The sequence below is a fragment of the Oreochromis aureus genome, linkage group 12 (assembly GCF_013358895.1).
Source record: "Oreochromis aureus strain Israel breed Guangdong linkage group 12, ZZ_aureus, whole genome shotgun sequence".
NCBI classification, from domain to species: domain Eukaryota; kingdom Metazoa; phylum Chordata; class Actinopteri; order Cichliformes; family Cichlidae; genus Oreochromis; species Oreochromis aureus.
In genome coordinates, this window is record NC_052953.1 from 28263919 (window position 1) to 28275878 (window position 11960).

Genomic DNA, 11960 nt, shown 5'->3' on the forward strand with positions numbered 1-11960 from the left:
CCCACCACCTTCAGAAGGTGCTGTAGGAATCGGGTGCAATGTGTGTTTGGCAGCAGCCAAGGGCGGAGGCCCTGGCAATTCTATTAATGCTGGCCATGGGGACATGGAACGTAACCTCTCTGGTGGGGAAGGAGCCTGACCTAGTGCCTGAGGCTGGAGAGATACTGGCTAGATATAGTCGGGTTCACCTCAACACATGACTTGGGCTCTGGAACCAGTCTGCTTTAGACTTGCCCTTGATGAGAGGTGGGAGGGAGGGGTGGGTATTCGTATCCCCTCGGCTTGCCGGTAGATGAGAGACCTACAGGGTGTCCTCCTGATTAGGAGGAACAGCCTGCCTGAGCTGAACCGAGTTAGGTTCTGCACACAGTTTGTCCATATGAAAAACCATGTTTGAACATAAAGATGTCTATAAGTGCACAAGGCACCAGGACAACCTAGGTCACAGATTGATGATTGATTTTGTAACTGTATCATCAGATCTGCAACTATATGTTTCGACAATCAGGTGAAGACAGGAGCTGATGACCACCTGGTAGTGAGTTGGCTCAGGTAGCGTGGGAGAATGCTAGTCTGATGTTCTGCCACACCTAAACGTATAGTGAGGGTTTGCTGGGAATGCCCGGCAGAGGCCCAGTCTGTGAAATCTTAAACTTTCTGACTCGGAGAACTTGGACAGCATTCCAAGAGAGACTGGGGACGCAGATCAAGAATGGATTGTAAGGTGGCTGGTACCTCTCGTGGTGGTAATCCCCAAACTAGATGCAAGACATCAGAGCTGAAGGGAGCTATTAAGCTAAAGGAGTCCTATCAGGCTTGGCTAGCCTGTGGGACCTTGGAGGCAGCTGACAGGTAGAGTTGGCCTCTACCTGTCCGGAACGTCGCACGGGCAATAGCTGAAACAAAAACTCAGGTGTGGGAGGAGTTCAGTGAGTAAACTCCTCCCACACCTGTGGAGGCGTGTGGACTGTGTGTGTTTCCACACCCCTCTATATTAAAACAAAATATAGAGAAGAGTGAGTAAATAAAGTTTCATGTAAATTTTAAGATCTGATGCTAAGGATGACATCCGATATTTCTTGGAGATAGCTTATCACTAACAGTGTGCTTATGAATAAGTGATGATTTATGAGGGTGACTGGACCACTCTGGGCCAAGTTGTTGTTCCAGGTCCTTATCGCTTTGAGATTTTGCATCTGGCAGATTCTTGGCGGGACACATGGGAGTCAAAGTCTTTAAGCAGACGGCTGATGCATTTCTTCTGGCCCGGAGTAAAATCAATCACAGCTTGAGCACGCTGTGTGCACAAAGATACTTCTAGACACCCTTTTATAAGTGTGACACTGTAATCCGCTTAATTGAGAGGTTTCCTTAAATCAGCCTGCACATGTTCAGAACAGAACAGAGGTCTACAAACCTCCGTTTACATGATTGTGCAACTCCTGGCACGACCAAGCTATTTCCAGCATCTCTTTTTCCTGCTGTGTGTCTCCTTTTTCTTTTATTCAGCTTTATTAACCTTATTCTTATTAACCTTGTTAGCATAATAAGCTGTCTCGTAGTGCTGATACTGCCTAATCTGTAAGACTACAAGGAATTATGATTGTTTGTTCCACAAATGACGCTCAAGGTACTAGAGACACACCGTGTATCGATAGTGACAGCATTGTAAATTTGAACACTTCTTCATGTTTACCTTTCACACACGTTTCAGTCAGATTAGATCAAGGTCTTTCTTTTAGGGAATTAGTTTATGGCCCTGTTTACAGCTCATCTCTGATGTAAGCATGAAATGATCAGGACAGAACGGATCAGTCACTCATGTTACAGCAATATTGTTCCATGCCAGTATTTTATATTGCAGCACATATTAGTTAGTATAAATACATCCATATGTCAGGCAGTGATAAGGAACCTTATGCATACATGTATGTGCTGATTTTGTAAAGTGTGATCTATGCACTAATGAACTAAAAGCTGTCCTGCTACCCATGCTGTCATTCAGAGATGAGGAAATTGAACTTTTTGAGAAAGTGTGATGCTCACTATTTTTTAATTACAGTCTTTTTATATGCATCTAAATTTAATTTTTGCATTTTGACATTATGAGAAATGAAACACTTGATCCATTTTCATATATAATAGTGTCATAAGTGAAGACAACCACGAGCAAACTGGGCTTTTAAAAGCTCATTTATGGGGCAAAAATATCCAGAGATGTAATCGGCTTTTATGAAAGGAGTAAGGATATGCTTCAGCCTTCAAACAGATGGCCTCACACTTGATATGATGCAGAATTTCTAGCTGAATCAGTGACTGCAAGCTGCCCAGTCCCCGAGGGCAGTAAGCAAACCTCAAACCATAACATTTCCACCACCATGATTCACAGTTGGTATGAGGCTCCTCTTCGGCTGAATACGGAGAGGTAGGAGGTCCCAAAGAAACCGGCAGATGATTGAAATCTTTCTGCATCTGCCACATGCAGATTGAGAAAATACTTTGGCAGAAAATGTTTTCTTTCTTTAAAAGGGAAAGACTTCTTTCAAAGTATTTAGACATCTTGACAGACTCATGCGTAGCTGCTGCCATTTTTAAGGTGTTAAGAGAGCTCTGTATTTTGGAAGGGAAGCAGCAGACACTTCACTAAGAATGAGAACGCCACATCTTAGATGTCAGAGACTTGGATAAGACAGCTCCCACCGGTCACTCTCCAAAGGAGGGTCTTATCACTGGCACATAATCTGGAACCCTGTTATTTTATATTATGCATTTGATGCTGTGATAAACGTATGGGTGTATTTAGTTTTTACACATGACTTTTCTTTTGTTTTCCGCAAATTCTAAATGATAAGGTCCATGATTATATGAACTGCCTAACAATACAGCAAATCTCACATATGATCATGTGATGGCCTAAAACAGGGGTGGGCAACTCCAGGCCTCGAGGGCTGGTGTCCTGCAGGTTTTAGATCCCACCCTGGGTCAGCACACCAGAATCAAATGATTAGTTCATTACCAGGCCTCTGGAGAACTTCAAGACATGTTGAGGAGGTAATTTAGCCATTTAAATCAGCTGTGTTGGATCAAGGACACATCTAAAACCTGCAGGACACCGGCCCTCAAGGCCTGGAGTTGCCCACCCCTGGCCTAAAACAATGGTGGGGCCCACTGTGACCTTAAGTGGGTCATACCAGTCCAACTACATGATAAACCTTTTGTGTAAAATTACAGGAAAAACCTTGTAATAATGAAATGTAAAGTTTTTGTTAGTTCCCAGAAAATGTTTAAACTGTGGACTATAATAGTGGAAAACAGGAACTCTTCTGTCATTTAATTGTTGATCTGTTAGTTAATTAGTATGAACAGTAATTTAATGGTATTTAACAATAGGAAAAGCTTTAAACAGGGTTGTCAAACACGACGCTCGGGGCAAGAATTTGCTCGGCAAAGCCCACTGGACTTACGCCTTATTCCTTGTTTTAGGCCATCAATGTGGCCCACTGGACGTCTTTGGAAACTTTGGAGGAATTTTGGACATTTAACTGTAATTTCATAAATTTTGCAGCTTGTCCTTCTTATAAAGACCTTCCCCACAGTGATAATACACCAAAGTAGTGAAAACAATTAAATGACAGAAACGTTCCTATTTTCTGTTAAGTGGGCCATAAAAATGGCCTCCATACAAGAAAGCAATAAGTTCTAATGAAACTGAACTGAAAATGAACTGAAAATGGGGTACACAAGATTTATCTTTCCTCTGAAGCAGACTAGTGGCTGAAGACGCAGTTCTGGCCTGCAATCCAAGGCCCACAGTCAGAATTGTTAACCTTGTGTTGTTAGAGTGGGTTTCCACATCAAATCCTGGGACTTCAGCTCTCAAGCTCCTCCTCTCAAAGTCTTGAGCAATTTCCTCTCACTGGTGACCTCCCAATTCCAGAGTAGGCTTTTCCTCCTTGAACCCAGCACACCAACAGTTTCCAATCCAGTCTTTTTATCACAACAAATCCACATGAACCCTGATTAAAATGAGTCCTCCCTCCAGTGTCATTTGATTATTTTAAAAGCAAAACCTTACAGGCCAGATTAAAACTATTTTCCTTTAAAATATTCACTTCTCTCACTGGAGTCTCCAAATTTAAACCAGCTTCCCTGTTGCAACTGTGCCCTACAGAAAACGAAAACTCCTTCCTGTTTTCTCCTTTATAGATAAGGCCTAAAACCATTACCAATCAACTACTCCCTGTACTCAACTCCAAATAGCTGGACTAGAGTAGAAACTCCACTCCTACATAGGTGTGGCCTATATCCCACACAAAGCACAAAAACACCAAAGCATGCAATAATTGAAATGGAAAATGATGCCAACCCAATGTTTGGTGGGAGATTCTCTCAATTATTCCATCATGCCACATTCTGCAACGTTTTCACCACTATAGAAACTCCTGGGATTTTTTTGTCAAAGAAAATATAAAGAACATAAAATAAATCTTCTGTGACAAAAACTTTCTGCTTTATAATTACAGGATAGTCTGGTCCACTTAAAGTGGGCTGTATAGCCCACTATATAAAATGAGTTTGACATCCCTGATTTAAAGCTTAAAGTCTATGCACTCCTTTACATTTTGTATCCTTCACATTTACTCCCCAGGACCTTATGTTTGACACCCTTGGCCTAAAAATCAATAGCCAACAATAATACATTATAAATATAACAATCCTACATTATAACTTTTTAAAACAAAAACATATTCATCATGTGAATGAAATGGTAACACTAGATAAACATGAACTTTGCTTTCAAAGCCACAAAGGGAAAATCTATCATGACCTTTATTTATATTCAATTTTCTCCTCTATTGTCTGCTTTTCGTGTCGTTGCTTGTTTGTGTTGGACACCCGATCGCTGCCTGCTCCCTTTGTGTCGTTCGCACCGCCTTGTAAGTCTACTAACCTCCAGTAAACTACATATGAATCGAATGTGCCTTTTTTGGGTGCTGTGCTTTTAAATTCCTGTCTGAACTGTGACACAATCTCCCCTGCAGTATCGCAGCCTCTTACATGAATCAAGCTGAAGTGATCCTTGACACCATCACAGCAACACAGTTCTACAAATCCCCCGAGGCTTTAAATAACCCCAGCAATGAGCAAATGCCACAATGCCTCAGGTAGCTTGCGATGACAAACAACCCTCATCAGTTGCACAGATCACATCTGACATGGAGCTCACCCCGGTGCTCTTCGCTTAAAATGCAACTTAAAGGAGCAGCACACGGTGGGCGGTACATATATAAGATGTGCACATTATTCAGCACTGACAAGTACAATGTTCAGCATTTCAATAAGTCACACATTTATGTTGTAACAGATGGATCACATTGGTGTTGTGATGAGCCCACAGGTAATCATCAGCTGAAGCTGCATGCGGTCCCCTCAAGTCTGTCGAGTTTGTTAGTGTCTTCCAGCTAACGGCTTTGTTTTCACTGTTTCGCTTTGTTATCATCAACCTTGGTTTTGGTCTGCTCGGGGACAGCGAAAATAATATTTTAAAAAGGACAAAATGATTTCAACTAGATGTGAAGCAGCCTGATGCTTCATTTGGAAGTCAGTGGAAGCTAATGCAGAGTTAGAAGTTAGAAAAAGGTGAGCTTTTAAATGTAATTGAAACATAAACATGCCTCACGATCAGGTGAGAGACCACACGTTTTTCACAAAAACTTGAATATATTGTTACTGTCCTTCACAGTTATAGTTTTGTTTAAGAGAATCCTTTTTTAACTGATTGATAAAATTTTCTGATCTGTACAGAGTAGGCATGCAGTCATGTGATGAAGAACGTTTTCTCAGGACAGTGCACGTTTCAGCAGCTTATACAACCACGTTTAGCAGCAGTATGACTTCTTTACACTCTTCTTTGCATCATTGCTTCAATTCATTGAGATTTGCAGGCATTCAGGTATACACGGCTCTCTTAAGGTACAACCACAGCATTTGAGTGGTTTGACTGGGTCATTGCAGCATTTTGATTCTTCTCTTTTTCAGTCATTCTATTGTAGATAGGTCTGACTGGGATCATTGTCCTATTGCATGACCTAATTTTAGCAAAGATTTAATTCATGGTTGACTCAGTGACTGCAAGCTGCCCAGGTCCTAGACCTGGAAAGCAAACCCAAATCATCACCCCTCCACCACCATGCTTACAGTTGATATGAGGTGTTTGTGCTGATATTTGGTTTTCACCAAACATGGCGCTGTGTATTATGGCCAAGCATCTGCACTCCGGTCTATCCAAAGGACATTGTTCCAGCAGTCTTGTGATTTGTTGCAACTTTGCAAACCTAATCCATGCTGACACGCTCATTTTAGAGAGAGGAGGCTTTCTCCTGACAACCCTTCCCAACAAGTCATCCTTGTTCAGTAATTGTACTGTCATGAACTTTAACATTTAACATGCTGACTGAGGCCTGTAGAGTGTGAGATGTAACTGTTGTGTATCTCTGAACGTTGCACGGTCTGATCTTGGAGCTAATTAGTTGAATGCTCCAGACCAGCAATCTGACAAAGTGTCTGTTTTTATAGCAGTGCTGACAGTTGGTGAAAATAATTTGATGACATGCAGCATGTCTAAGGCATGCTTAGTTTTTTCCCAGAAGTGCACAAAGTGGGATTGTATAAAGTTATGACCTTCTGCCAAGTTGCAGATTAGCTTAAGCTAACCTAAAGAAAAGCTAAATTAGCTAAATCACTACCCTGGATCTCTAAACACTGCCAAACGCCTCTGGTGATTGAGCTGATATAAAAAATTCACTGTATATAAGACACATAGCCCATGTGACGTCACCAATTTGTTAGCCACATCAGTCGTGAAGCCTCAAGCTAAGAGCAGTTTAGCTAAACCCAATGTAGCGTAACATATAATATTTGTATAAGTCTTCTAATCTTTGGTATTTCCCTTACTTAATTCACCTAATTTATCTGTCTCCAAGCCACAGCCATAATGGAAAGTCTGCCAGGTAACAAATAAGGCAACGCTAAAAATAAAACTCATTTCAATTTTGATTCAAGCTACTTATAGAATTGCTCTTCATATCATGCGGCAACCTAATTTTAAAACAGAGGGGACAAATAGACTGAGAGGGAAAAGAGAAATAAATAGACAAGTGAGGAGCCCGAGATTGGGGTCTATTAAATCACAGCTGCATTAGCAGCAGGCATTAGTCCCTCTGACCCTCTTCGTCTAATTCATATAAATGTTCTGCATGTCCTCTCTGCTTTCTCAAGCCACATATGTATTCTGCTCAGCTCGTGTCTGTGTGCAGCATGCACAGTCTTTCTTGCCGCCTGGCTTTCGCCTCCCTGTTCCTTGTTGCTGGCGAAGGATTCCTAATTTACACTAATATTGTCACTGCAAATAAAATGGTAGATGTCACACCTCAAAATAGCCCTCCTCCCAATGGCAAGAGGTGAAAACTGAATTCAGAGGCAGCATAATATGATAGCGGGGGGACAGCAAGTTGTTATTGATCCACTCAAGCATTTGTTCAATACGAGTCTGCTGACACATGGCAGATATGACCATCCGCCCACTCGGGGTTCTTGGCCACAGCTACATCGCCTCTTTGCAAGATTCGGAGAGGATGCCAGTCATCGTGTGTTACTGTATGAGGCTGAAATGTTTAAAAGCATCATGCATCACCGATTGTGTGATTGTGCTGTGTCCAGCATGATGCAATCAAATCATATCATACACATGCAAAACCAGAGACATAAAGACTTTTTTTCCTTCTTAGATTTTCCATTAGCAGTATAGGCAAACTGTAATATGGCACGCAGGCTGTGCTTCTCCTTTGAGAGCATGTGTCAGAGGACAGTCCAGTTGAGTTATCTGGTGCTATCAAGCCTCTGCTTGCTGTCTTGTATAATGTTCTCCACAGGGAAATGCCCAGCTTCTGCCAAGTGTGGGCCATGTGTGAAAAAGCGATGATCCACCCACTGTCTGTCACTGCAAGAAGCTATAAGCTATAAGGCTGCTGCCCTGCATTTTACGATGTCTGAGTGAACAGTGCAGAAAACTGAGTGACTTGTACTCCCTGTTTTCTTCTTTTTTATCGAGAGTGAGTGAAATCCTTCCACCCACAGCAGCAAACACAGTTGGGAGGCTTAAATATTTCACCATTATTAGTTTTCTCTAACTACCCCAGTGAGGCAGGGAAATCTCTCTGCCTTTTCCAGAGCTGGCTCGGACCTCAGTGACAGACAAACCCGAGGAAGGTCGAGCCACTGCTTTAGCTGACTTCAGCTGCTAATATGGTCACCAGTTAATTTCACTATTTTCCCATTCTGTGTTAATTCTAATCATTCCTCAGTAATGTGTTGTTGTTTTTTTCTTTGTATCCAAATAAGCCCACTACAGTGTCCAACTGTGATTTCTCACCACATGATTCATAACGACAACAAAATACTGACACAGATCTGTCCAAATCTCATGGCGGTGTAAATGACCCTGCGCTGTTCATCATTCTGGGAGAGCCGTGCATCACGGAGCAGCCGCCGCCCCAAGACAGTTGGCCGGCTTCACCAAACAACACACTGAAAAGTTTTGTCTTGCAGGATTGTGGTGTGGAGGAAAATTGATTGCTCACTTCAAACAGCCAAGTAACCCTGGGAAAATTGCACCTGCCACCTCTGTCAGTTTATAACCACCCTTTCGAGCAAAACACAATTCACCTGGCACCGCTCTTGCTCCTTTATAAGCCGTCTAATTTTACAGTCTTGCCATGCATTCTTTGTGCTCTTACGACAGGTTTTAGCTGATACAAACTTTGCAGCCGTGGTTCTCAAAGTACGGGCAACTGGCCACCAGAGGTCCTCACTAAAATCTGATGTGCCCTCAAGGCTGACAAGGAAAGATTGCCCTGTTGTGGATTTCATTCACCTGCAGTTAGTGTGGTACAATGAAGCAGGGCAAACTAAGCCTTCCTAAGAAATACATCTTGCGTCTAGACGTATGATTTAGTCATAATGGATTACAAACACCATCGAGATGTTTTTATATGATGTATTTTTCCTGTGGAGCACTCAAGTGTATGTTGGATCCCTAAATAAGCCCTCAGTTATCAGAACTTTAAAGCCGTTCCTAAAGATGCCCACTGTTATGCATTCAAGTCACGTGTGCAAGAAATATTCACTTTTCTTTTATTTTTATGTTTTTCTGCCACATTTTACAACTCACATCTCCTGCGCCAGACTGAAGATGGCAGTTAGTTGGCATGGAAACCGTTTTAGATGGGGCGCAGGTAGAATGAATGGCACCACTGGAGCTCCACTGTCCCAAACTAATCAGCTGTATTGTCTGTTGGTCTGCCAGCTCCTTCTCTTATCAGATAAAGTATAAGGGGGCCACGCTGTGGAGCGTACCTGGTACTTTAACTTTAACTTTTTCCTTTTTTGTCCATCAGCCTGCTGAGATGCATTTCCTTGTTAGGGTCCATTGTGTCCATAAGACATGCTGTACCTGTCCTTACTGCAAAACAGGCTGGATGTTCAGTAACAGCAGCATAAAATGCCTTCTTCGAGGATTATTTTGATGAAGATTCATAATAGTTGCGGGATTTGCGTAACAGGGTTGCTAATAAAAGCTCAAGGTCATGGACTGGGCCAGTTTATGTCTTTATAACTGAATGTTTGTGGTATGCACCCACAGTTAATTCTGTAAATGCTGCCCACTTTGTTTTCATTATGTTGTCATTTCTCTTCCTCTTCCTATGTGCGTCGTCTGCACAGTTTAGCTTAGTTTTTTCCTGATGTGAGGAGATGCTGCTGTGCTGTTATAATGGAATGCTGTACTTTCTGTAATACCGCACTTACTATACAAAAACGCAGGCTTTTGGATATTTCACATCACAAACTCTTTTATTACTTAGTGTCCACCTGTGATTATGTAAATCTAATCAGCAAGACATGTGAAAATTATTAAGCAAATGCTTGCCTCTTTGAAGTGATATGTGTGATCTGCTTGACACCTGATGTTAGGAGTTAAAATGAAACAAAGACTTAGTGTTGCTGTACATTATCAGCCTGAAGTCAGAGGACAAATAAAAGGCAATATTGGTTTTGTAAAAACTTTATTGCCTGGTGACATATTTTTATTGTGTGTGTGTGTGTGTGGTGGGGGGGTTATAGTGATGTCACACCACAGTATTGGAGATCAGAGTACCTCTAATGAAATGATTTGCTTATATAGCCAATTAGCTGATTGTTGTAAAAAAAAAAAATAAATAAATATGAAAATGTCTCCTCTCAGTTTTTTTTAAATCAATTTGGTCCAATCAGTTCTGCAAAGCCTAAAGGCACAAGAGAAATAAATGGAAATCTGACAACAACTAACTGATTAATTGAGTGCTCGAGTCTTTCAGGTCTGGCGGTTGAAGAATGACCCTGACAGAAATACAGTAGTGTATAGGTGGTGCGTATGCTTGCTGTTCAGACAAAGGCAGCAGGCTCTATTATAGACAGGACTGTGGGAGGGCACTTCTTCACCCAGATGGAAAATATATATGCAAACAAAAATTCATTTGGTGTTTATAAAGGGCATTTCTACACCCGGGACAGAAACCCCTCGGAGAAGCCCCACTCTCAATTTTCCCCGTGCACCGTGCCGCTGTGTACAGTGTATTGGACAGAAAAATACATCAAGTGATGGATTATTCCAGCAGTGTATTTTTCCTTCCTTTTTTTTTCTTGCAGGTGGAAAAATAACTGCTCTGAGTGTCGGGGAATGATGTATGCAAAGTGAAATGTCAGCAGAAGATGAATGAAACTGTAAAGCCCAAGAAACATGGAAGCCACAATAAATTAAAAACAAAAAAAGCATCATGACTTGCTCCCTTGGAAAATCTATCTGGTAGCTCATGCTTCTAAAACTGTGGGAAATCAATCTGGGATGAAGGAGAGCAAAAATACTGGAGGCTTAAAAAAAGAAGAAATATGGCTTGAAGAGCTTTATATTATCTTTTTGCATTGTGTAGCCATAGCCTAACCACTGCTTTTTAATTGGTCAGTCTATGTAAGAGTTCCGAAAACACAATAAAGTAAATTCTACACAATTTGCCCTGAGCTGCTGTAGATGTGTAACATTTTTGCCTTTTTTTAACACCCTTACCAAAATAAACACAAAAGTGGGACAAAGTAGTAAATATGCTAAGCCCCTGGTGCAGGTGTGACAGGTAGAAGCTTCAAAGGTGTTTGAGAAGGAAGCAGCGCCATCTTGTGTCAGAAAATATCACAGCATGTATTTGTCTTTAAAGGTAGTGTTAAAGAAACATTTTATTCATATCATTTTCATTTCTTTTTAAAACGACTAGATTTAATATAATGCAGATACATTCAGAAAAAAATAATATTACTGATCATTTTAAGAATAAAGTCGAAATTTCGAGAAAAAAGTCGAAATGCGGCTGCTGTATACCCTCTACAAAATGCCCTGTTGTAGATGAGTTAGTGAAAAAAAACCCTCATCAGCCGTCGTGTGATACAACATACATCCTCTTGTTACACGAAGGTGTGACCATTGATCGCATCTGTCCATTACCAGCCATTTCATTTTGTACAATTCATTGTTCTAGGCTTGTGTGTGCGTATGTCTGACCAGATGCAACTTTCTGCACCATCTTTTCAACTGTAATCTCCACATTTCGACTTTTTTTCTCTAAATAGATTTTCGACTATAATCTTGACATTTCGGCTTTATTCTCAAAATTGTGTTGTGTTTTGTTTTTTTCTTAATGTGGCCCATCGTAAAAATGGTCATGTCCACACACTGAACACTGCTTAGCACCGTTTTAAAAGCTGAAGCTCTCGCTTTATTTCTCGGCAATGTGAAAGATTTCTCTGATTGGTTCGATTTCAGAAATGGGTGGGACATAGCACAGCAATGACCAATGGAAGTTGATCTAACGCCAAAA